At 29.2% G+C, this 27,201-nt stretch overlaps 1 protein-coding gene across 5 annotated transcripts in view; it reads right to left on the bottom strand.

The window, feature by feature from the left end:
- The window catches only part of LOC107452876 (puratrophin-1), a 388,240-nt gene that overhangs the window by 104,961 nt on the left and 256,078 nt on the right, over nucleotides 1-27,201 (bottom strand). For 2 of the 5 annotated variants that reach the window (XM_087161970.1, XM_087161973.1), the window contains exon 1: nucleotides 15,798-16,029. The exons of the other annotated variants lie outside the window; for them this stretch is intronic. The gene's annotated coding sequence lies outside the window, so the exon portion shown is untranslated. Of the gene's footprint in view, nucleotides 1-15,797; nucleotides 16,030-27,201 lie in introns of those variants that run through there. 5 annotated transcript variants of the gene reach the window in all.

Below are 27,201 nucleotides of genomic sequence, written 5' to 3'. Positions count from 1 at the left end.
GGTTTTTGACCCTCAAAAGATGGGGATGGGGTAGAAAAGGCCCAACCTGGAAAATAGGGTCCCCATAGTTTTGTCAGGTGCGTTGTTTAAGCACCGTAATATTATATTTAGTCATAACCATGAAACTATTTAAGTCCCATGGCAGAATCGCAACGACACGGCGACATTGTCGCAGAACGTTACAGAATTCTTACGGAAAGATTTTTCTTTTGAAAAGTAAAAAAAAATTTTTCTAGGAGCTTATGTGTTAAGCAGATCTCTAAAATCAGATTTTAAACTCAAGAATAAAGGGATTTTTATTTATTGAGATAAAGGATTCAATTAGTTTTTACAATAATTTTAACGAAATACGTGCTCCACGATGTTATTTTGAAGACCTGGAATATTGCATTGCTTTTCTGACGCATACGAGAAGGAAACCCGAATCCCAGAAAGCCTGTAACCAGGTCCAGACTTAGTTTAATTGGGTCCCGGGGCAAAAACTTCCTTTGGGGGCCCCTATGCTTTGAAATATTGTTATGTTCATTTTATTGATTTTCTAACAATTTTATGTCCATCATGCAAAGACAGTTTTCTGATTGTTAAGCTGCAAAAGATTCTAGCTGCAAAAAATTCATATCCTTGTTGGCATAAGGGGGGAATTCAGCTACATTTTCACAATTTATAATAGCTCAATTATGGCAGTTAGAAGCCCGTATTTTGGTTGCATTTTACGATATACAAAAATACAGCTTTTCATTGGCCAAATTTGTCCATCGTCATTGCGAAAATCTATCTGGATTCCATCCTAGAAAACCATGGATTTGAGAAATATAGATCTTTTGTGTTCATACGATAGATAAATGACGAAGTTAACATAAAACTGACGATTTTTACACTGTACTGATGTCTTATTTAAAAAAAGTTCAATGAAGAAGATTACAATTACTTACAATTTTTACAGAGAATCCCAAGACTGGACTTTTGTCATCGCTGCCTCTCAAGAGTTTTAGTTGAACTGATTCGTCAATAGATGGATGAATAGTCTGTTTTGCGAGGCTAATGTGTACAGAAGCTAATGTGTTGTTGTTGTTGTTGTTCATTTACGTCGCCCTGGAAGCTTCTCAATGGGCTATTGGCGACGGTCTGGGAAACATCCCTGAGGATGATCCGAAGACATTCCATCACAATTTTAATCCTCTGCGGAGGGGATGGCTCCCTCGCTTCGGTAGCCCGACGACCTGCACGCGAAGTCGAGCACTTTACGGTAGAACAGTTTAACGAGGACCCATACTGCACACCCTCGGTCCCTCCGCAGGCTGATCCAAGTGGTCACCCACCCGCACACTGACCGCAGCCAGTGATGCTTGACTTCGGTGATCTGCTGGGAACCGCGTCTTAACGATCAGTCCACTGCGGAACCAGAAGCTAATGTGAAATTACTGTTTAGACAATCCCAATAACAGTGGCGCCCCCTTCCAAGATTTATAAATGCACTCTATCTTAGACGCACATTTTTCAAACATAAAATTAATTTTATTTCAACCTATATTAATTTATGTGTTTCAATTTAAATATTAAATAATCGCAAAACGTTGCAGAGTTCTTGCAGAGAAATTTTTCTTTTGAAAAGTAAAAGAAAAAAAAAAGATTTATCTTTTCCACAGAAATTTACACGTAATATTTGAATCATGCATTTGGATAATCACTTTTTGACGCGCTCATTTTACTCCGATAGTATCGTAAATCGATGTAATGTTTCGATTGTATTTTCGGCAGTTATCGACATTGATTTTCAAGTGGATTTAGAATATCCCGATATATTTCAAACAATATGGAAAATTCGAATTGTGCATTTGAGAGTTTACTTTTTAAGGCAATAATTCTATCGAATTTTTGGCAGTTATCGCTATTGATTTATAGCTTTTAAATTCGATATTTTTTATACGATATTATTTATTACAGCAACCTAATCTAGAAATAAATTTTTCGAACGTTTCGAAACGAATCTCGAACATTTTAGGAGTCCGATTCGAGTGATTTCGTCGTTGATCTCTTTCTCGACAATTATTTGATGATTTTCAATGAATTTTTTTTTATTGTGATGATTATTTACAAAATGCGTAGAGGGAAATAATTTGTGCTTCTTCCCCCCCCCCAAAAAATGCGAGAATATCAAGCATAAAATTAGAATAAAAAATTATTGCATGTTCAATTAAAAATATATATATATATATAGTTTTCCTTCTAAACACAGCACTTTTGTTATTTTAAATTAGTAACATATATGTTTGTTATTATTAAAAGTATCTTGCAGAAGGATATTAGTGATTGAGAGGTTTGTCGCAGATTGCTCGATTTTGCAGAGTTTCGCAGATTCTCGCAGATTTTGCCTCAGGGGTTAAGGGTTATTTTTACTTGAAAAGGGAATTAACAATACCATATAAAAGAAAATAAATATTCCTATAGCAATTCATATCGTAGAGGTGCATCAACCTGTTGGAATGAAAGGTTGCGTGCCCAAGTATTTAGACATTTTGATGGCAGTTAGGATAATTTAATTTTAACATCAGTGTTTCAGACGCAATTCTTTTTATTAGTCAACTTAGTAATTTATTTTCCTGAAAAAAAATTCTTTTAAATATTTATTAGTCTTTTTGTTTTATTATCTTAATTATTTTAGTTAATTGTTTGTCTTTCCTATTACAGAAATAAATTTGAATAAAATAAAATTCTTTTAAATATTAAAATTCATACAAAGCCAGAGGACTTTTCAAAATAAAAATGTTTTTTTTTAAACAAAACAAAATTTATCGAAAAAAATATAAAGATAGAGAAAAGTGAGGTTTATTTTATCAAATCACATAACACAGAAGTGCATTTTAAAATAAATTAACTGAAATGTTCTTGAACGAAAGTAAAAAAATAATAAATAAATAAATATTTTATTGAGCAAAATAAACGCTAGCTAAAGAAATTGCAGGGATTTAAAATGTATATAAAACAAACGCATTATAAATAAAAATAAGATGAAATATTCAGTCGGGATTCAGTTCAGTACATTTTTTTTACTTGATGACATTTATATTTAGTAATTTATAAGTGATTTTTTGAACTTATAGTCCTAAAACAGACTTTTTAGGACTTTTTTTCAGCTACAAGAAATTGGAAGCAAATATCAAAAACAGTGAACAGTCTAAAAGCCCACATTCAAATTTATTAAAAATTTCGAAATTTAAAAAAAAAAAATATTGAAAAATAACAGGGATTGTTGATGATGAAATCCGTAATAATTAAGCACGTCAACGGCGATGATGATTAAAAAGCATGATTCGAAAATCGCTAGTCTTTATAGAGCTGGATTAAAAAGATCAGGGTTTTCAAAATTCCTTGGAAGATCCCAGCAATAACTGTTCATAAAACGATTTTAGATGCATAATTAGAGTGTCGCATAAACATACTAAAAATGCCGAGTTTTCAATAACCATGTGAAGAGCCTGTTCTTAAAAAGAGGGGGGGGGGGCTATACACTTGACTATCAGGAGCCCCCTAGTTGTTATTTTAAACCAACCATGGTGTTTAATTATGAAGTGTTTTTAAATTATTCATAATTAAAGTAAATCACTATAGATTACTAAATTTAAGCTTATACATATTTCAATTTTTGTTAACTCATGATTCTTTCTCGATATTTATAAAAATGAAAGCGTTGGTTTGTATGTTCGTAAATAACTCAAGAACAGAAGCATCCATTTTCATAATTTTTTCCCCTTTGAGTTAGCAAATTTTTATAAAGTGGTTTGAAAACTATCACCAATTTCCAACCTTATATAGTCATGGCGCAATATCGAAAAAACGAAATTTCACTTTTAAAACAATTTATTACAGATTAAACTTATCTTCGATTTCTGTTCCATGTTAATATTTTTTTTTTGGATTATTTTAGAGATATTTTAAATTCCTCTACGTTAAGTTGCTCGCATGCAATATTTTAAAAGATGCGTTTTTTTTATTGTTTCAACGTGTTGCACAGTTATGGAATCGGCATCGCTAAAAATATTTTTTTAAAAATAGAGTGAGATAAAAACTCGAGGGAGAAAATGAAATAACTATTTAAAACTCGCTTATCTTATAGCTTAAATAATAATGCAAGAACGCTTGCTAAAATTAGACTGACAAAAGTTATACAAAATTAAAGAAATATTATATTTAGATGACACAAGTAATCTATAGATATAAAAATGAATGTGCGTCCTTTATAGACTCCTAAACCATCCAACCGAAAGTGATCAAATTTAGCAATCAGATAGTTTGAAGCACGAGGAAGGTCACTCTGTTGACATTACAACAATCTAAGATGAGCTATTGGAGCGGGATGAACGAAAAACGAAAGATAATTTTCCGATTGATTAAGAAAGTGTTTCCCAAAGTGGGGTACGCGTACCCCCAGGGGTAAGGGAACAGTTTAGCAGGGGTACGCGTTCCTATGCCAAATATCTTGCAACTTATTTAAAAACAAAACTAGCCATGAAAATTTACTATTACGTATTTTTCTATTGGCTATTTTTTGCAGAGTTAACAGTTAATAATTAGTGGTGTCAACAGCTAGATGTGTTTTTTGAAACTTTTGTGCAATTTTTTTTTATCACAGAAGCTGTTATCACAGCAAAAACAATATCCTCCTTCTCACTGATGCAAATCAACTTATTAACAAAATTTAGAACGAAAAAAAAAACATATTTAAAAAAAATATATATTCATTTTTTTATTAGTGGTACACAGCGTTACGAAAAATTTAGGAAGGGTACACAAAACTCATAAGTTTGGGAAACATTGGGTTAAGCTATAGCCGTTGTTTTAAATTTAACTTTAGACAATTAATTTTTTCAAATATTGTAAAGGTAGCCAGCCCACTGAGTGATATTTGCTTGCTTAGAGCTCTATTTGATCAAAAAAGGTTTACTACACGTACTTTAATACTTAATTATTAATTATTCGCTATGTCTGATAAATTCTCTGATCAACATTAATATAGTAGCATTACGTCACCAAATTAATATTTACTAAGTTGTCGCATATCACATGTTTATAGTATTTCTTTTAAACGTGTTTCTATTAAAGTAAATAATTTAAAATAAAAAATAATTAAAACGAAAAAAAAATATTTATAACAATGATTTAATATTGGTAATCTGTATTTATTGAAATTCAAAAATAAGCTACTCGTTAAAAAGTAAAGTTTGCGGTTAAAAGCTTAATGGAAACTATAGAAAATCGTTTACGTTTTCTATAGTTTCCATTAACGTTAATTAACTTCGCAGATTACGTTTAATTAACTTCGGTAATATGTACTACTGGTATTATCATAATTGGTGCAGTTTTAATAAGAATTCTACAACGGTTCTTTCGTAGTTGCAAAAAATAATTTTTCAGTGGTAGCAAATGTAGTTGCATTAATATTTTAGAATTAAAAAAAACGTTTTTCAATTCTATACTTATGTAAGTATTCAAACAGCAAATACAGCTAAGATGAAAGGTCATGTTCCAAAGTCCTTATCAAAGTCTTCAAATAATTATAGTATTTGTTTTTAAAATTTCGACTTTACTTTTCTGCCACTGATCAATATATTTCGAACAAAACTCAAATTTTAAAGGGTTATGCAGTAAGTACTAAATATACTAATGTAAAGTATTATATCGATATATTTGATGATTATTAAAACTGCACCAATACTAAGCAGTTTTAAAATCGATACAGTTGAAACCAGTTTCTTATGCTTTCTTGAAAGGAATAAGAACCGGAGAAAATTACATGATGAGATAAATTTTGATTATCATAAGTTGGCCGTGAGCAATATCATCCCACCAAGTGATGCTAAATGTAATTAATCTCTGTTCCGATGGGATTACAGAAGTCCTGTTTTGATTAATATAGTAACGTAAAGCCACCGAGAAGGGAGACAAATTAAAATAAATAAACGATGAAAATTAATTTATATTAGCTTTTTTAATTGAAGAGTTTAGTGGAGAAACCAGGTAAGTGACATTCTCAGAAAGGCTGTAATCAGGTAAGAGGAAGAGGAAAAGAAAGTGGTCTCCGAACTATTTTATTACGTTGTTATTTAAAAGCGGAATAATTCTTCTTCCTATTTTATTTATCTAATTTGACAATAAAATCAGGCATACATACTAAACACTTAAATCCATTATATATATATATATATATATATATATATATATATATATAAAGAAAGAAAATTAAAAGAAAAGAAACCATTAACAAATTACCAGTATCATTTACAGTCTAAATTCCCACATATCGCTATTTAAATAATTAAAATTTGCAATTTAGTTTTTTTAATGAATGGTCCCTTAATTAGCCTTTTAAAAATTCTATTATATGATTTCTGCATTGTTGATTGGAATCGATTACTTTTAACATCAGATGAATCAATATTTGTAAAAACTCCACAAGATTTGTGACTGCATTTGTAGAAAATAATAAATGGCACTTGAATTCATCTCCACCAAGATTTTGATAATGTAAACTTGGAGTTCGAACTTAAACAGTTTACAGTTTTATGGTATTATTAATCAAAATAAAAAAGATTTTGGAAAAAAATCCAAATTTTTCCAATTTTCAAATCGATTATTTTAAAATACAGATTTGAAGTGTGTTTTAAAGTAGAAGTTTTCGGAACGCAAGCGCCACATTCCAAGAGGAGATGAATAAAGCTAATTACCAAGACTTATCTATGTAGACCAGGGGTCGCCAAACTTTTTTGATCATCGACCCCCCACAAAAGTAATTTTCTGTTAATTAAAATAAAACTCTATTAGATACTGTGTTTGTACATTTATTTTATGATTTCAAACATTTATTAAAGTAATAGTACAGTGTGTAACAATAGTTTTAAGAAAAATATATTAATATTGAAATTTAAATACCTTATTATTAAATAATAAGTAATTATGCATAAGTAGATATAATAAGTATAGTAACTAAAGATTTACTGCTTCTTGATCAATGAGATGGGTGTGCCTGGTGTTTTTTTGCAAGGTTCGCTATATTGGGTTCAAAATTGGTCAATTTTAATTTTCGTCAAAATTGGTCCATTTTGTAATTTTCGTAAAAAAATACAAAGTGTGCTATAGTTTTGTCGCGGGCTTTACTAATCCATATTATTAATGCTTACCTTCTTTTTTGGGCATTGATAATTCAAATTGATATCTAAACCAAACGAATGGTTTTATCGAAACAATAATTATCCAAAACTATAAAAGTTTTAATAATGACACTGCAAATATTCAACGCAGTTTGCAAAGATAGCTGAAACTGCGTATGATATTTGCATTTGTAACGTCAATGCTCGTCACACGTGACATTTGGACAAACGCACATATGCATGACTTATAAACTGCGCTGTGTTCGCGCCACTGCGCGGTGGTACGTAAATACTTGTTTCACCCTAATAAATATACGTTTATTAATTTATGTTTTATAAAGAAACTGATATTGAGTCAATTATAAAAAAAAAATCACAAATTTTACATTCTTAATTTGGTATGTGTGATTTGCATATTGAGAACTGTTTTTTCTTTCGACCCACAATCGACCCTTCCGATTCGGATCGACCCCCATTCGCCCCCCTGTCTCAAATCGACCCCCGCTTTTGTTAAATAGACCCCTGGGGGTCTATATAGACCACTTTGGCGACCTCTGATGTAGACAATATTTTCCGACACATGACTCAAAGTAGTAGACACTATTTTCGGAAAATTGTTAGATTCAAAGCGGAACTATTTTTCCAATTCCTACTATTATTTCACACTCTCCCTATATCTTGTTCAAATTTTCAATCCTTAATAAAACACTTTATCTATTCAAGTTCAAATATATTTTTTTAAAGTTGTTGTGGATGACGCTGAATGTTAATACAGTTTTTTCAAATATTAATTCATAATTTGAAGAATTAATTTTAGTTTAATATGGGAGAAAAGTTTTTAATTATTTAATAAAAAGTAACTGAATAAAAATTTTTTTTATTGACTTCAGTAGGAATTGACTTGAATTTTTTTTTATTTTTATGTTACTTGTTTTGCTGGGAAACACATTAAATGTTTATTTATTAATTTGTAACATGTTTATCCACAAATCTCTTGTTTGTAACAAGAAACTAATCTTTTTATTTATAGAGGGAATAAAGCGGTGAATTTATTATTGTTATTATTCGCTTTCGTGAGTTACAAAATTGCAATCAAACTATTGTCCACTTTTCAAAAAGCCCGTTGGCGATATTGCTTTCCTTTTTTGGCGACAATTTATCATGAAAGAGAATTCACTATCCTCCAGGCAACACTCAAAGGAAGCTTTTTATCTGACAATGCAATTGCTTCCTAAATGACAGCAAAATTAATTTTTATTCAACTATAAATCAAACTTCTCGTCCATTTCCAAAACATATTTCAATCACTAAACAAAATACCAAAGGCAAAACTAAAAATAACAATTTGAAAAACAATTTAATAACCTGATTTTTCAAGTGAGGTTATTAAATTGTTTATTGAATTGTTAATTTGTTTATTGTTATGTTTATTGTTCATTGAATTGTTAATTTGTTTATTGTTATGTTTATTGTTCATTGAATTGTTAATTTGTTTATTGTTATGTTTATTGTTCATTGAATTGTTAATTTGTTTATTGTTATGTTTATTGTTCATTGAATTGTTAATTTGTTTATTGCTTATTGAATTGTTAATTTGTTTATTGTTATGTTTATGTTGTTCATGGTTATTAAATTGTTTATTATTATTATAATTGCAAATAATTGGTTTTTTGTCCTATGAAAACCTAGCTTTTGTCCCATGAAAACCAAATAAAATTCCTACTTCCCTGGCTTATAAAATCTCTACATTTTTCATTTTGAATTGAACGAAAAATATAAATAAAGGTCAATTCCTACTTCAATAAAAAAAATGGTCAATAAAAAAATATTGTTCAGTTACTTTTTATTAAAAAATTAAAAAATTTTTTTCTTCCATATAGAACTAAAATTAATTAATTAAAATTTAATGAATGAATTAATATTTGAAAAAACTGTATTAACATTAAGTGTCAGCTACTTTAAGTTTAAAAAAACGTATTCGAAATTGAATGGATGAATATAAATTATTTTATCAATGATTGAAAATATAGGGAGAGAGTGTAAACTAATAGTAGGAAGGATTATTTTTTGATTTAAAAAAAAAAACGCATTTTTCATATTTTTATTTTATTTTTTTATTCAACAATTTTTTTTAAAAAAAGGGAATTTAATGAGCTCATTGAGCAATGTGTTTATAAATCCACCACTGTTTTTACCAAACATAATTAGTTTTTCAGTTCGTGAATAACAATCACGATTGGAATGCGTGATTCAAGGGAATTATTTCACTGCAGCATTGAAATCATTTTTCATGATGTATCTAAGATATTTCAAATTAAAAAAAATTCTTTCAAATATTTTTTAAAAAAAAAAAATAATTCACATAAATAGCAATTCTTTTTAATTTTTTATTGACTAAAGTAAGTTATTGATATAGTGTGAGCGAAATGTAGTGAACACCGTGAATAATTTTTTATCTAATAATCGGATTTTCTTAACTCAAACTAAATGTTCTGAAAATCTAACCATAAATACGCCTATTAATTAGAGCAGAGAATATCTTGAGCTGTGAAATCATACACGTACTTCTTCTGAATAAATATACCACACAGATTTTTAAAACCGTTGTTGAACAGCCGACCCAATTTTAGGGATTTACGACTACTAATGTTCAACTCCGTAGCCTTGTCATTTTGAACCCAATCCAAAAGACATAGGAATTCCTAGATCAAGTATTGAGGGAAATTTTTGCCTTCGTGGAGAACTTTTTGATGGAAATAACTCGCATTTGCGTTACATGGAGAAGAGAACCACAAAAACCTCCCACGGTCAGCCTGACTTCAAGGGGACTCTAACCCATCACTCGTCTACCACTGAGGATATTTTACGTCAGCACTGTGGTCGGTGCAAGCCGGATGCATCGACCAACCATCGCTGGGATTCGAACCCGGTTCACCTCATTGGAAGGTGAACACTCTATCCCATGAACCACCGCGGCTCGAGCTAACAGATTTTGGGGGTAGTCGGAATTCGGGAAATAACTTAATAGGAGCCAGAGCAGTCGAAAGCTTGGACTATTTAAAGTTAATTACACTTTTAGTCTATTTCCGTATACCTCGAGAAATTTTTACTCGAATTGAGAATTTTTTTGCATTAAATTATAAAATTTGTTTTTCAAAAGATAGTAATTCCATGAGAAAATTATTTATTAAAATATTTTTATCATTTCTTTAATTTCTGTATTATTTTCGCTAATTTATTTAATAATTATCCAAAAAAGTTATAGAATTGAAAGATATACTAATTTTTGCATGACTTCAAAATATATAATTTTAAATAATAAAACACAAAATTTGAACAAAATCGGGCGAATAATTTCTAAGTTATCTAATTTTCAGAAAGTCGTAAATTTAAAATTTGATTTTTCAAGAACTATTGGACCCATTTCGTTAAAACTTTGTATTTCGCAGTTTAACGGTACAAATATTAACTGATATAAACATTTGTATACAATAAAAATCATTCAACAGTTATAAAATAAATTGTTAAAAAAATTTATAATCATTCAAAATTATTTTTTACACGAAATTATTTTTGGATTAACAAATTTTATATTTGTTGTAGATAAATTTTTCGATTCACTTAAAATGCGAAATATGCCAAAAGGATAGTTCAAACCTCCGACTTCTACCCCGTTTTAAATATTAGAACTTTTTCTGACTGCTGTTGTCTCTATAGTTTGGAGAATGTGTCAAAAATAAAGGTATATTTATTCGTAGGATGTACGTTTTCGTGTCTGGTTTCATAAATTAAAATACAATCTATTTAATGTTAAGTTTTCGAGTCATGAAAATCAAAAAATGTTCAAGAAGTTAATTTTTTAGTTAAGTGGTTTGGCTGTAGGATAAAATATTTTGTGAAGAGTGTCTTTCAAATAAATATATTTAGGTCAGTTTCACAATAAAATAAGAATAAATTGTGTGTGGTTCATTTTTTTACAGTAACATAGTTCTTGAATGTGTTTACAGTACATTAATTTGTAAACGCTGCGCTGTTTCGGTTAAATTATTTGTAAAGGATCCGTTTCTACGATAACGTAATTTGTGAAGGGTCCGTTTTTAAGATATAACAATCTGTGAAGGGACCCAAATTCCTTCAAAATAAACTATTATATATGAATGTTTGCTGTTATTCAAAAACAAATAAACCAATTTGCTTTTTTTTTTGCTTTTTTCGTTTTCTTTTCTTTACTGCTGCTGCTGGCAAATATTCTGGAGTTGGTTATAAAGGAATCGTCACTTTCCTGTCAGGAGTTTTTCAAGTGCTATAGAATATAAATCCATTGTTCAGATCTATTGTTTCATTCTAAATTTGGATTAGTCTTTTTGATTGACTTCTATGATTCTTTTTTTTTTAATATTGTGACCGAATTTGCCGATATTTTGTCGATAAGACTCATTAACATAGAAGAAATAACTGATTTATACAAAATAAGTATTATATATTTCAACATGGTGAAACGATTAAAAAGCTTAAAAAGCCTATGATTATTAACTTTAAACTTTCTGCTTCTTAAACATAAAGTTTCATCTAATAAATAACAGTATCTTTTAATAATAACAGTTTCTTTTGAAGTTTCTACAAAATCGCATTTTTTTTAACTATATGTTTTAGTAATTGATTAATCGTAAAAGCGATAAAAAGTGTTTTATTTTTAAAAAAGAAGTATATTTTTGAAACAAGTTTAAAAAGTAAATTGTTCAAAAAAATTTTGATGCTTCGAAAAAAAGAAAAGAAAAAAAGGTACATTTTGCTAGGTTACTAGTATTTTGCTGCTTATAAATTCATAAGCAATTACTCTGATATATATTAACAAACAAACACTTCAAAAATTGAGGCTTACAATTCAGAATCAGCTGAGATCGAATACGAGTCAATTTGAATATGAAAATTTTTTTCTCCCAATTATAGTTTCTATTCCAAATTTGAAATGTTACGTAAGCAAATTGTTTTTCTAAATTATTTTGTTGCATTAGATTTCTTATTTAACCATTTCCATAACCAAATTTTTGAAGAAAAAAAATGCAAAAAAAAACATTTTTTATTTTCATAATAAATACAAGGAACTAAAGCAAAACACAATACACGAGTTATAAGTTGACATTTCAGGGGTCTGTCCAGACATTTTGTGAAAGGTCCGTTTTTTGTAAAATTGTGAAAAAATTACTCGTAATTTGTGAATATAAAATAAACGTTAAGTCACATTCTTTCGACCAGGGTCCCCTTTTGTGAATTTGTGTAAATAGGGTCCGTTACAGCAAAAAAAAAAATACTTTTTCAAGGAGTTTCTAAATTGCAAAGACATACAAGATTATGCTCTATGCTGTAAAATTATAATTAAAAAAATTAAATTTTAAAAAACAAACAGCAAATGCAGCTACTAAATAAGCGATGTAACATACAAATATTTGGTATTTAGCCTATACTGCTGAACGCAGAATATTAATTTCGGACGAATAAAGGAAGAAGCGTCTGCGGAAGACAAAATTTAGTTCGTTTACGTCTGTCTTTCTCCCCCCCCCTTCCTGGGAAGGGTTTATTCGATTAACAAAACAATAATGAAGATAAACAAATTTGTGAAGGGTCCGATTTAAAGATAAATTATTTTGTGAAGGGTTCGTTGTTAAGTTAAAATATTTTGTGAAATTTTCAAAAATTTTCATGAAAAGATATTTTGTGAAGGGACCCAAACGGACCCAAATTTCTTCTAAACAGACCCCTGCATTTTAACTTTTTTTATGTGTAAAAAATATTTTATTTAAAATAGTTTACTATGCGAAATTATCTCAGGCAAGTGAAGAAAGTTATATATTAGTCTTTGTATATGTTCACATCTTCATCATCTGCATTACTTTCACTTTCGCTCACAAATGGAATTTTTTAAATTCTTTTTTCTGTGTAAATTCATCAACCATCGTATATACAATGGTACAAAACTCGTATGCAGTCCCACAAATAGCAAAATTCCCAAATAAAAAGTGGCAAACTTCCAATTACAGCAGATTATTATTATTATTTTTTGTTTTGATTCCGGTCGAATAAAAACATAATAAAACAAAACGTGTTGACGAATTCTGCTATGCCCGAGTATTCTAGGGATAATAAATATTTGCAATATATACATACCCGAGTTTACCCGGGATAATCAAGGAAGCGGTTAAGGAAAAAAAAAATTCGAAATTTAGGGAATTTTGCATGTAAGGATTTCTCACCCCTTCTCTTACTCCCCTAATCAGCAGCTAAACCCCTCTCTCTTGAATAAAAGTCCCCGTCTCTTATATGCAGAGGTTATTCCAGATTTTTTATGAAAGTTTACTTTGTGAAGTATCTACTTTAAATTTCTGAAAAGTTTAAATTTCTCAATATAAAACGACCAAAAAATAGAATTCTCATTATTCAAGTGAATAGGTGAAAATAAGGACCTATTTAAGCGAGGGAAAGAAAAACAAACACAAAAACCGTGTCCATCAAAGCACATGAGATTCGAAATTACAAAAAAAGTAATTCATTGCATTCGCACAGTTAGTGTAATCATTCTTTTCCCTAAACTTAGCATTTTCTCTACTTAAAAGCAGAGTAAAATTAATATGATTTAAATCACTTAGTTTTAAAACATTTGGTTTAATTTGTTCCAAATTTGAAATAAAACTTGATTTGAATTTCAATCAAGTTTTAAATACTAAATTATTTTAAATACTAAATCACAATTTAAATAACGTGATTTTTTATTTTTTTTTAATTTATTGACTGATTATATCAACTGATTTTTTTTAATCAAAAAAGTATCATTGATTAAAGTCAAAAATATTCTTATAATAAATTTAAAAATTTTCATAGCTTTGATATTAAGGTTCCATCTAGAGAAATAATTCACTGTTTAATAAATTTATTTCATTTAAACTTGTTTAGTTTCCTGTTTATTTACAAGCACTTTATTAAATATTTATTTTGGAGTATATAAATAATGATAAAAGACTTAAGTTCCGCCCGTAGAGTTGATTATGATTGTTGTTTTTTGTTCATGATTCCTGATTAGTTCTTTATTTGATATTTAATTGACAAATAGGTCTTAACGAATTCAGGAGGGTGTTGGGCTTGAATAAAAAGGACTAGGATTTAATTTATTCCGTTATTAGTTTGTAATAACTATTAACATAATTACTATTTGTTAGTTATACTCTGATGATATAAAAATTTATTTGTTTTAAGAAAAGGGAGAAAAAAAGTTCACATGCTTTGAGGTCTTAAAATATGTCCACATTTATAACCACCTTCACATTTTTAAAGCAAATGAATTTTTATATCATGAAATATGTCTTTCTGCTTCAGTTTCGAGGGATCAGGGACCCCGTTTGAGGGGCATATATCCCCCTAAAAATATTTATAAAACTAGAATTCGTAATTTTTTGAACAACGAAAAATTAAGAGATAAAATTATTAATTATTGCGCAGATTTAAGAATTTATTTTTCGTATAGGAGAAATCTATAGAATGTGTATTTTAATTACGCCCCCCATCAAAAATTGGGTGTTTACAACCCCCATCCTTAAAATTATTCATTTAATAACCATTTTAGTTAGAAATTATAAATATTTTTACTAAGATATTACCATTAAATAATATTTAGCATTGCTAATACACTTTCGTCTGAACTATGATAAATAAATGCGAAAAAAATCGGTCAAAAATATGATATGAACGAAAGGAGAAAAAAATACTTTCTTGATTACCCGAGTCAAAATTTTTGATGGTCTATTTCCATTGATGGACCAACAAAATCTTGACGGTAACCATCAATAATTCCATCATTCACCATTATATTTTTTGATGGTAACCAACATAAGTAACCATCACTTCATTGTAGGGACTGATTTACGATGGTCCAACGTAAGAATAGCTACTTGTTTTGATGATTTGTTCATGTTGAACCACCACGAATTCCCATCATAATATCTTAGAAATCAATGATCATGAGCAACCACCATCACAATGTAGGAATTCGGAATGATTTATGATGGTCCAACATAAAAAAGAACCAAACTGTTTTGATGTTATATTCCTGAGAACCAACAAGAATTCCCATTAAACCATAGAAATGTATAGTTGGAACTATCATGAACCATCACGGATTGTTGGCCCACGAGAATCAAACTTCTCTTGATGATTAACCATCATAATATTAAATTAGCATTTTCCATCGTGGAATGATGGAAGTTTGTTGGCATATCAAAAACCATGAACAAGTAATGTTAAATGTTGGATAATGGTGACCATCATGAATCGCACTGAAGGCATATCAAAAACCATGAACACGTAATGTTAAATGTTGGATAATGGTGACCATCATGAATCGCACTGAAGGCATATCAAAAAACATGAACACGTAATGTTAAATGTTGGATAATGGTGACCATCATGAATCGCACTGAAGGCATATAAAAAACATGAATATGTAATGGAAAATATTGGATGATGGTGACCATCAAATGATGTTGGACCATCATGAATCGCATTGAAACCAACATAAACCATCGAAATTTTTTGATGGGACCATCAAGAATTTTGACTCAGGAAGGAAATAAAAAATACATAAAAAATAATCAAAAATCTTACTTCTTTAAAATGAAAGATTTCTATAAAATCCAAGAAGAGAGAGAGAAAGTTAAAACATCCGAGTGCAGCACTACCTTCTGATTGTTATCCAAAGTGAGAGAGAAACGATAAACCGCAGAACAACCGAACTTCTAAATCGAATGAATGAGCGAATAATGTTCTTTTTTTTTGGTTGAAGCGGTGGAGCGTTAAGGGAACACACGCAAACTTAGTTAATAATTCTCCCTCCAATTGGGCTGACACAGGGCGAGTTCATTGTTTCATGTTGGAGGAGAGAGAGGAAGGGAGGGAGAGAAAGTTGTGAATACATTTAACAACAACAAAAAAAAGAGGTAAAAAAAAAGAACAATAAAAGAGATTGCGCGTGGTTGAAGAAGTAACGGAAGTGAGGGGGTTGTTCGGTTTCATTTTAAAAAAAGAAGATTATCGAGTAACTCGATCTATAGTTGAGAGTTAACTTAAAGTGCATATAATGTTCGTAAAGGGTGGGCCGATAGCCCCGCTTGTCCCACCCTTGGGACTCAAAGGGACCCGTTACGGTGACATCCGAATTTTTTTTATTTAATTATAATTAGAGAATTTTTATTTTATATTTATTTGTAACACTGGAAATTTTAAATTCTTCGTTTTTATTTTATCGTATTGATATATTTTATTTTATAACCGTCGTTGAACAGCAGACATTTTGGGTTTACGTCTACTAATGATGAAATCAGTAGCCTTGTTATTTTGAACCCAATCCAGAAGACAAGGGAACTCCTGTGTCAAGTATTGGGAGACGTTTGCCTTCGTGGAGGACTTTTATTTTTTATGGAACTAACCCGCATTTGTGTTACATGGAGAGGAAGACCACGAAAACTTTCCACGGTTTGACTGACGGCAAGAGGACTTTAACTCATGATCAGTCTACCACTGAGGGGACATTTTACGTGGGCACTGTGGTCGGTGGAATTCATATCGACCAGCCATCTCCCAAATTCGAACCCGGATCACCTCACTAGAAGGCGAACACTGAGCCATCGCGGTTCATATCGATATATTAATGAAATAAAAATACCGACGTCTCCATATTTCTAGAATGACATGAAAGTGGTCCGTTGATTCGGGACCAATAAAATTTCGTCCGGACCACCATAAAACAGTGATCCGTGACAACGTTTAGTTAGGTGTTTTGGTCTGTGTTATTGTAGCAAAAAAGCATATTTTATCATAAATGTGAACATTTCTCGTTCTTTGTAGGAGTATTTTTTTTATTTAAATCCATTTTATTAATTTTTTTTAAAACAAAAATCGAATAGAGGAAAATAAACAGAAAAGTAACGCCCTAGTAATTTAGTATGGGCTAAATTATCCTAATTCGCCACGCACACAAATAAAATAAATACATAAAATACAATAAACAAATTTTTAAATAAATAACTTTATATATTAATAAAAATTACAAGATTAAAGAACAAGATTTTATTGAAATTTTTTAAATGCTTGATGTAAATTTATAATAATTAATTTACCCCTGATAAATAAAATAAATTAAATACAAAAAAGAAACTAATTTTTAACTGAATAATTTAATATAAAAAAATTACAAGATTCAAAAACAAGATTTATTCAAGAATTAGTAAATTATTATTCAAGCATGGCTCGTATAGTTAAAATTCCATGAGGGTTTTTTGAAAAATTGTTAAATAGTTTGCGTTTATAAGGAAATGAAAAAAGAAATCATATTTTTTTCAATAATGTAGGCTAAAGTCTGATTTTCTCAGGTATTTTTTCCGGAGCTTTATCGGAGAAAGAAGCTCTTATAGGTATAGTTAGTATCACTTACTATTTTGTGTAATTTTTACGAAATTGTATTTTTTTATTTTAAAACTATTTATCCTTTAAATATTTTAGAATATTTTAAGTGATTTTGTCTGTAACATATAAGTTTTGCATTTACATAGGATATTAATTTAATTTTACGCTGAAAAAAATATAAAAAAGTTTTTATTTACATATTTTTTAGAATTTAAAATTTTATACTGAAGTTTTAAGATTTTGTTTAACATCCCATACGCTTTGCATACACAAAAAAATAAAAATTAATTTCGAATTGAATTACATAAAATGATTTTTGAAGTTCAAAATATCACAATTAGCAAGTTTAAAACAATTTTTTTTTTAAAAAAAGAAGAAAAAAAAGCATTTAAGTTTATAAGCAATAGTAAGTTACAAAAAGTTTCTTATCAGTTGGCCATGAAAAGGTGTCTTAAAATAGTTAATGTTTTAAAATAGATATTTTATCTCCCATCATAAAATTCAATGTTTATTATTTTAGGATGGCGCTGTTGAATTATGTCATGTATAACTTTTAATAAGTGTCCTCTCCCTTTACTACACTTCTATCCTCCATCTTAAGTGAACTTCTATTGTTTATATCTCTTTATGTTTGTTTAATCTGAACTTTTTAATTAATGCCTCAACATACCGAGTAAGGCATTCCTGCACTATTGAAGAAAATAAAAAGAAAATAGTGGAATTGAACATGCACAAAATAAAAGTAATCTCCGTTACCTTTTATTCACTTAAGTACGCGTTCCCCAACAGTTCTTTAAATTTTATAAAAATTATTTCTAAATCATAACAATTTCACAATTCGATTGAAAAAGTAAACATTTTATAAAAAAAAACCCCCACTTAGAATGAGTTTGTTATTCACAATGAATAATTCCATCTACCCATTTGTCTAATACAGTCAAACCCCGCTATAATGAACCTTCAATGAACTGAAATTTCGGTTCACTATAACCGGGACTTCACTCTATCCGTTCCGCAAACAAATTTAACTAATGGTTCCAAACTGCCCCTCCCCCCTTTTATTACACATTTAAATAAATGACCCATTACATGAAATACAAAAATGACTGATACGTAGCAAAACAAATGTGTTAACTTTTATTTTTTATATCTTCGTCTTGCGTACAAAAAAAATAAATAAATGAAAAATAGTAATCTTTAGCTGATGAGTAGAGCCCGGATTTTGATGACCTAAAAAATCTCAATTAATGCCCTTAATAAGAGCAAAAAATGCCCTTACAAACTGCAAAAAATGCCCTTAAAAGTGCAAAAAAAGCCCTTAAAATGCGAAAATTGCGCTAAAAATGCCTTATGACATGACTTTAATAGAAGTAAAAATATTAAACTAAAACAATGTTTTAATCTTTAAAATTATTATGAGTCGTTTCAAAAAATATAAAGCAATGCAATACTTGTTCTACGTTCATTAAATTTTGAAAAATATGTTTTATATCATAAAATAACAAAAAATAGCAAAATATATTGACTCCAAAACATTTTCATTTTGTATAGAAACTTAAATGAATATAACAAATTCCATCTCATAATATTACTAAATATCAGAATTACAGTAGATTATTAAATTTTTTTTAATGTTTTGAAATGTAAACGAACGTCTTTTGTCTGAAAGCAAATTTTTATACCAGGAGAAGCCTCTTTCAACGTCCACTGATGTTATCGGTGCGTACTTGAAAAGGACGGTCACACTTACTGACAATTCTTCTTCAATTTGAAAAGATGTTGCTTCACCTTTTAATATCCTAGAGATTTTCTTCATTGTTTGGAAGCCAGTGTAATAATAAAAAATTATAAAAATTAGAAAAAATTACAAAAAATTTAAAAAATGCCTTAAAATGCAAAATACGCCCCAAAATTTAAAGAAAATGCCCTATAAATCTCAAAAAATGCTCTCAAGGACAAAAAAAGTCCAAAAATGCAAAAAAATGCAAATGTCATCAAAATCCGGGTCTTACTGATGAGCAATCCTCCACATCAGATATGGAAACATTTCCCGACTCACCGACTCACCAGGCATTCGAGCTCAAAAAAGTTGTAGCACTCAATCACTTAGCAAATTCATCTGCTTTGACCTGCAGCATTTGTCCACATACTGGAAGACAGCAGCTTCTTTGAATACCGAATCAATTCAATGATGCTATTCAATAATGAAGCAAACAAGAAAAAATGCTTATGGTTACATTCCATGCTATAGATGGTTTTAAAAATCGGTATATGTATTTACTTTGAAGTAGAAATTTAAAAAAAAAAATGAAGAAAATAAATAAGTTGAAGACAGAAAAAAGTTCATACTATTCAATTTCCTCTCTTTTTTTGGTTCACTATATCCACAAAAAATAACACTATAGGTGTGCTCGAGAGCAACCATTTCGTTCACTATATCCGGGAGTTCACAATAAAACGTGTTCACTATAGCGGAGTTTGACTGTATTAAGAGCTGAAGCAGAGTATTATAGCCATAAAGATATACAAATTTAAAAAAAAAGAACATGCGTGCTATGCTGTCTTTTATTTATTTAGAGATTCTAAAAGGGACTGTGTTGCAAGATTTGCAATAAACGAACTGCGATTTCTCTTTACCTTTTCTTCTGGCATGTTCCAGATATCCTTTTTTTTCAGTTTTCAGCAAAATCAGATGTTAATGACCTTAAGATTCTCAAAAATGCTAAAAAAAAAGTGTCAAGCAACCGAAAAGGAATAATGTTTTTAAAGGAAAAATAATGCTTTTTAAAATTTTAAAGGACATGCTATAATGAGTTTTTTGTTTGCTTTTTTTAAAATAAATTGTATTTATGTATTAAAAAAGAAATAAAGTCGGAATAAAAATCATGAAACAAATTATGAACAGGAAATAAAATACCTGATAAAAAGAATCTTTTGCAAAAAAACGTCAGAACTGCGTTGTATTAAATGTGTTAACTGTAAAAGTGTATTTTGATATTCTTAAAATCTAAAGAACTTAAATTCTTATGTAATTATCTTGAAAGACTCGGATCATTGTCAATGCTTGTTATTGGAGCATGAAAGATACAAAGTAAATAGTTTATGAAGAAGAAAAAATTACTCGCTAGCAAAGCGCTTTTAAAATAAAAATATTAAGCAAAATTTATATAATTATTGAATTACTAAGAATAGAAAAAAATTGTAAAAAATGAACAAAAATTTGTTTTTTTTTTTATAAAAGGATAAAGCCACCAAAGAAGTAAGCAGAAAAATGTATTTATCCTAGGGTCAGGGCCGGATTAACCTATAGGCACGTGCCTAGGGCCTACGAAATTCAGGGGCCTACGAAAAACTTGGGAGAAAAAAATTTAAAAAAAAAATCAAACGTAGTGGAATCAGAAAAACAGTTTTTTTTTTCTGATTTCACTGCGTTTGATTTTTTTTTCTTTTCACGATAAATTTCGCACTCAATAAATTCTTTTTATTCATAAATTTTATCATTAGGTTTTTTTTTTTTTTTTTTAAATTCCGTTGATCTTGCCTTGTTTCGGGTTTTAATATTTATGCTAGTGCCTTTTTTAACTATCGTTTCGGTTCGATAATTTTCAAGTGTTTTGATTTAGATTAATAAGTTTTTCTTTTATTTTATTGTTTCCCCCCCGTTTAATTAGATATGAAATATATGGCGTTATTTAATCATTGGTTTTGTTTATATAAGTTAATTTAGGAATTGTAATTATTTTTAAAAAATAAATATGAGAATTTTGTATTTTTTAAACTTGTTTTTCTTGTCTAAACTTGTAAATTTTTTATTCTTTTAAATGTTATATTTCTACCATTTTTTTGTCTCTTTAAAGTTAGGAGTACCTTTCTTTTTTCTCTTACTTTATGCATTACACTTGTCGGTATTGCAGATAAAATTCGATAAACAAATTTGTAAATTAAAATCCATATTAATAAAAGTGTAAAAAAAAAGAATATGCAAGAAAATTTCAGCATATATTTTGAAAAGAGGGGAGGAGTGGGGGAAGGAGGGGAGGGCCCAAAAAACGGCTATGCCTAGGGCCTACGAAAGGTATAATCCGGCTCTGTGCGTAGGGCCCACGAAAGGTATAATCCGGCTCTGCCTAGGGTAGAAATCTAGACTGGTTGAAAAAACAAATTACCGGAAACGAACCATCGGCCAATCTGTGTTATAACTCAAATAGCAAAATAAGGTTCATTTTTTCTCAGCAAAAACCTTTTCATGTAAACCTAACCTTAAAACGAGATCTGTGTCAATCTGCTCTATTCTACTCCCATTACCCTCAATCCAAAACCTTGGAAAACAACCTTCTATACAAAAACCTTAACTTGAGGTTGATTTGGGGTTTTCAAGCGTGAAAAAATCCTTTAAGAAAGCTAGTCTCAAGGTGAAAACAATCTTAAATCTAGGTGATTATAAGGTTTATTTTCGCAAAGTCTTGTATGCTCAGCTAAAATCCACCTTGTCTTGAAATATGACGTCAGCTAGTATGACGTCAGCTAAAACGTCATTATGGACCTATGCGATCATTTCACCTATATGATAATACTTTTTGAAAAATAATTTTTAATCCTTTTAGGATGAAAGGTTTGAAACTGCAATATTCTGGCTGTATTTGAAAAAATGGTTTTTAGTACAGTACAAAACCAGTTATCCGGAAATCAGAAAACCGGAAAACCAAAAAACCGGAATGAAATTCGATAAATTTTCCCGAAATTTTTTTCAAGAATTTTTTTTTCCTCATAAGATTTTAGTATTTTTCTTTCTTTTTTGAAAGATGTTTACCTTACCATCATTTCGGAAATAATCATTAGTGTATTACTTCATCGTTTTTTCTTCTTTTTAAGATTATTTCCAAAAAGTTTTTTTTTAGTTGGGTTTAACAATAAAAAAAAAACGGCTTTTTGCAGCGATTCAGACAACCGGAAAAATCAGTTATCCGGAGTAGCGATGGTCCCGATCGTTCCGGATAATCGGTTCCCTACTGTACAAACATTTTGGTGACAATAAAAGACACAAGATTGCCGTAAGTTTCTGGGAAATGACCAGCTAAAATCTCAAAACTGACGTGAAATTAAAATTCATAAAATTTACGATATAAAACGTTTATCACACAATTTTTTTCTTCCAGATTATGTAAGCCCATGTAATCATTAACGTCCTAGTGCTGATTAAAAACAAATTTCCGAAAATTGATTTAAACAAAATGAATTATATAACTTAAAATAAATGCCTGAAAAGATTCTTTTTTTTTTTTCCTTTCAGAAGAATGGAAGAGAAGAGTGGACTGGGATAGAAAACATCTGCATCCACAGTTGATTAAACAGTTGATGATATCTTAGGGGGGGTTGCCAGACGAACTGGAGCCCCAACTGCTGTGAATACTTCCCACCCCTCACAACATCCGTCAAGTAAAAGCTCAGCCCACTCTTAAAAATTAGGCCATCTTTAACCCTTTAGAGCGTCCTTGTAATCTCACGTTAAAATATTTATGTGATTGAGATTGATTTATAAAAAGTACCTGATTTGAATTTGATTTCCAAGTTATTTTTTTCACTATGGAAAATTTGGGTTGGGTTTTCAAAATTTTTCAAAAACAGTAAAGAATTGAGTGTAAACTTCTGTACTTAGAGGAACAATTTTAATCCTGACAGTAAATTTAACAGTATTTTTAAATCCTGTGAAGTGAATGAGAAGAGAATTTTTTTTTTCTGAAATCCTTTACCACCCCCACTACTAGTGTAATCAAAGCCGCTTATTGGCATTATAATAATAATAATAATAAATAAAGTATTTTATATATATATATTTATAATAAATACAAGAAAACACGAAGAAAGTTAAGAAAAACAATAAGTTTCATTTATTGCGCTTAAGCTGCAAGCAAACAGAACTCATTAGATAAGTTCAAAATGAAGAATAAAACAAAGAAAAATTATAGATATATGAAAAAACGGGGGGGGGGGGAGAAATAAGTAAAAAAATAACAAACAGTTCATATATATATATAAAAAATAAAAAAAGGATGAAATTTTATTTAAATATTTGTTGTTATTTTCATAAAAAAATTTTTGAGTGCTCCTCACACTATTGTATTAATATATTTTGCTTTGGCTTTATTGATACAATATCAGAAAGCACTCTGTTTTGCGGATGTAATCGTGTGGGCTGAAGAAAAGATTATATGTTTTTTTTTTCGTTTTTTTTCCGGTTTTTTAAATAAAATTTCATCCTTTTTTTTTAATATAAACTGTTGTTTGTTATTTTTTTACTTATTATTCCCCCCCCCCCTTTTTTTTTCATATGTCCATAATTTTTCTTTGTTTTATTCCTCATTTTGAACTTATATATAGATATATATGTATATATATATATATATATATTTATTCCTACCTCTATTTATCGAAGTCGCCAAATCCGGATAAAAAGTACGTTAGATGAAAAGTTCGTCAAATAAAAAAATCATAATTTGAAATTCAATTAATATTTGAAGTAATAACACAAAGCATGTTTTAATTTCATAAACATTAGATATAATTAAAATAGCAACACATTTATGTTTTAAATTATTATCTACTACCGAATTGTTTCAAATGATTTGAACATTTTATGATATGGAGGTTTGATGATTTCTTCATCATTTCCGTCTTCATCTTCCTCACAATTTCTGTGTTGCTTTGATTTTTCACACTGTCCCAAAATATTCGATTCAGTTAATGTTTGTGGGGCTGCAGCTTTAGAATGAATAAAAAGAAAATCATTCATCAGTACATGTTCGTGGTTCTCTCTAAGCTGTATCCAAATTTTCTTCTAAAGGAGTATCATCCTTCGCACTTTCAAAATTCCAGCTTTAGAAAAACTGTTACGATCTGTAACATCACAGTTCCATGCCTTAGAAATCTCTCTTATACTTTCCCGTAAATTGATTTTTAGCATGGATTCGTGTATTAAATGCAAACAAAAAGAGAAAAGGATTTTATTGCTTTCTCTAAAAGTTAAGTGACTGCGAAAAATCAATGCAAAGTCATTCCCCCCTTAAAATGCATTAACTAGTTTGAAATGTTCTGAAATATTTAAAAAAAAAAGAAGGGGGGGGGAATTGGATCTTAAAGAAAAGGTCGTCAAATAGAAAATTCACTTTGCTATTTGGAAGCAGTTATTTTACGAAGAAACTTCCAAAATGTTCCTCGGTAGCTATTACACCACAATACCTTATCTAATCTGCAGATTAACTAGGATGATCCATTAAAGCGCAGAATCAAGAGTTATTCGCATTTTACCCAAGAGTTTATTTACGCCTCTCCTACTATTTAAATTTGTTTCTCGAATGGTAACTTGAATCTTAATGTATCGAAAAAATAACAAATAACATTAGCTTAATTTTCTCAACATTTCACACTATTTGTTATTCTTTGTATTTTAGTTTTTGATTAACTGATTCAAATAATAATCGAATCGAATCTCGAAATTTTCGATGTTGAAATGTAAATAAAAAAATATTTTAATTTCATATAGAAACTCAGTTTTAACAAAATAATTCTTTCATTTAACTTAGTACATAACATGCAGATTACTTAAGGCTACACGGTACCCTTTTTTAAAAAAAAATTTTAAGGCCTGTAATATTAAAAGTAATAATAGATTTTCATTTGTATTATATTATTAAACTGATTTTCAAAAAGAAAAGGGAAATTGACAAACCACAATTTAAAAAATTTAAATTTTTTTAAAAAATTCAAGATTTTTTTAAATTTTTATAACTTTTTTAATTTTCAAAATTTTTCAGTTATTTTAAATAATATAAATATCTTAGATTATTAGGAACAAAAGTTAGTATGGATTTGATGCTCTGATACTTAGTTGAATCTTAATTATTTTTATCGTTACTAAACACGTGGAAAACCCGAAAATTCTGAAAACTCCAACTTCAAATTTTTATTAAAAAAAATGTATACATCTCACACTGAAATCCATACTAACTTTTGGTCTGTATATACATAAAAGTTTCTACAAAAAATTTCAAGGCTTTATCTTTAAAGGGAAAAAAGCCTTAGGGAATCGAAAACAGTGGCATCAACAAAAAAGAAAGTCTGAGAAAATGACATTTAAAGTAAAGAGAACCATAAAACCAAAACTAAAAATGCTTGTACAGTCCTACTTTCTTAATATATTATAAACAAACTTATTGCTGGTCCAAAAACGCTAATTTACTTGAATATTAATAGTATTATATTTTTTCACATTTAAAATTTATATGTAACCTGTATCGGCTGAAATACACGTAACATTGGTTTAGACAAACAAAGCAATAGGATTAAAGAAATAGCTAGCATAATTATATAAATATTCAGTCAATCAAGTATAACAAATATTCTGTTACGAATGTATTTATAAATTAAAAAATATTAGTCTTAAAAAAGACTTTTTATAAATAAAAATTTAGTAAAAACACAACTTTAGAACGCATCCATCAAACACCGAACATAAATAAACAACAATGCTTCTAGAAGTGAAAGTGAAATTTGATAACTTTTGGAGAAAGTGAAAATTAATAATCATCGAAATAAAATAAGTCTTTTTTTGAAAAAAAAAGTTTTAAAATTAGATTTAAAAGAAAACGAAACTAACCACGCCCCCTCGCTTGTCAAATTGTGAGTCTGACACAACTCGGAAAAATCCTAATATCTCTAAAACTAATTAGATCTCAGAAGCAAAATTTTTCAACTTGCTTCCCAACCACATTAGCCACCCAAAAATGCAAAAATATTTTTTTTGCATATTTTTGCGAATTTTAGGGTACTGTGTAGCCTTAAAAAATTTGAGAACTAAAAAAAATTTTAAGAAATTGTCACTTTATTATTTACACCTCTGGAAGAAGAGGTAAAATCACCTTTTTGATATTGCATCGTCTGAAAGGGACAGATGGTTTTCAGACGATTGGGCGCCTGCACACCCACTCCTCCTCATCCTTCACTTTGTTCCTTCTCCCTCCATAAGCATATTATATGTTCTGATTTCACTTTCGTCACTTCCGACAAAAGGGCACCCTTTCTCTTACATTTATTTCATTTGAAAATTATTTTTAAGAACTAAACTTTCGAATTAAGCTATATTTTATAAAAAAAGAATTATTGCATTCTCTGAAATGGAGTAGCAAAGGATACATTATAAAGATAATTTACATTATACACATTTTTTTTTAATTATGATGTTATTCAGAAATTTTTAAAAAATTCGTAACATATCAAGAATTGGAGAAAATTTTTTTTTTTTCAATTATAGATCTGGAGTACATTCCGAAACGACCAAAAAATGAAAATAGTTATAGGTGACTTGATAAAGCTTTTTGACTTTCGTTGTCAAACACTTGTATCGAACGATTTAAAATATCAGTGAAAAATGCTACTTTTGAATATTTAATCGAATTTCGACTTTCCAAGACAGCGAGGTACCTTAAGTAAATATGAAAATTTAAGAAGAGAAATAAATGCAACACGGTAGTACGCATTGAAATTCTTCTATTTCATATTTTTTTTAATAATCACAAAGATTTCAGTCCCTTAAGATACCTCACAAAATTTA

The sequence above is a fragment of the Parasteatoda tepidariorum genome, chromosome 4 (genome assembly GCF_982258835.1).
Source record: "Parasteatoda tepidariorum strain Cologne lab strain chromosome 4, Ptep-v5.0, whole genome shotgun sequence".
Lineage (NCBI taxonomy): Eukaryota > Metazoa > Arthropoda > Arachnida > Araneae > Theridiidae > Parasteatoda > Parasteatoda tepidariorum.
Note: the sequence above shows the minus strand (reverse complement) of the source record. Positions and strands in the feature narration are given on the sequence as shown.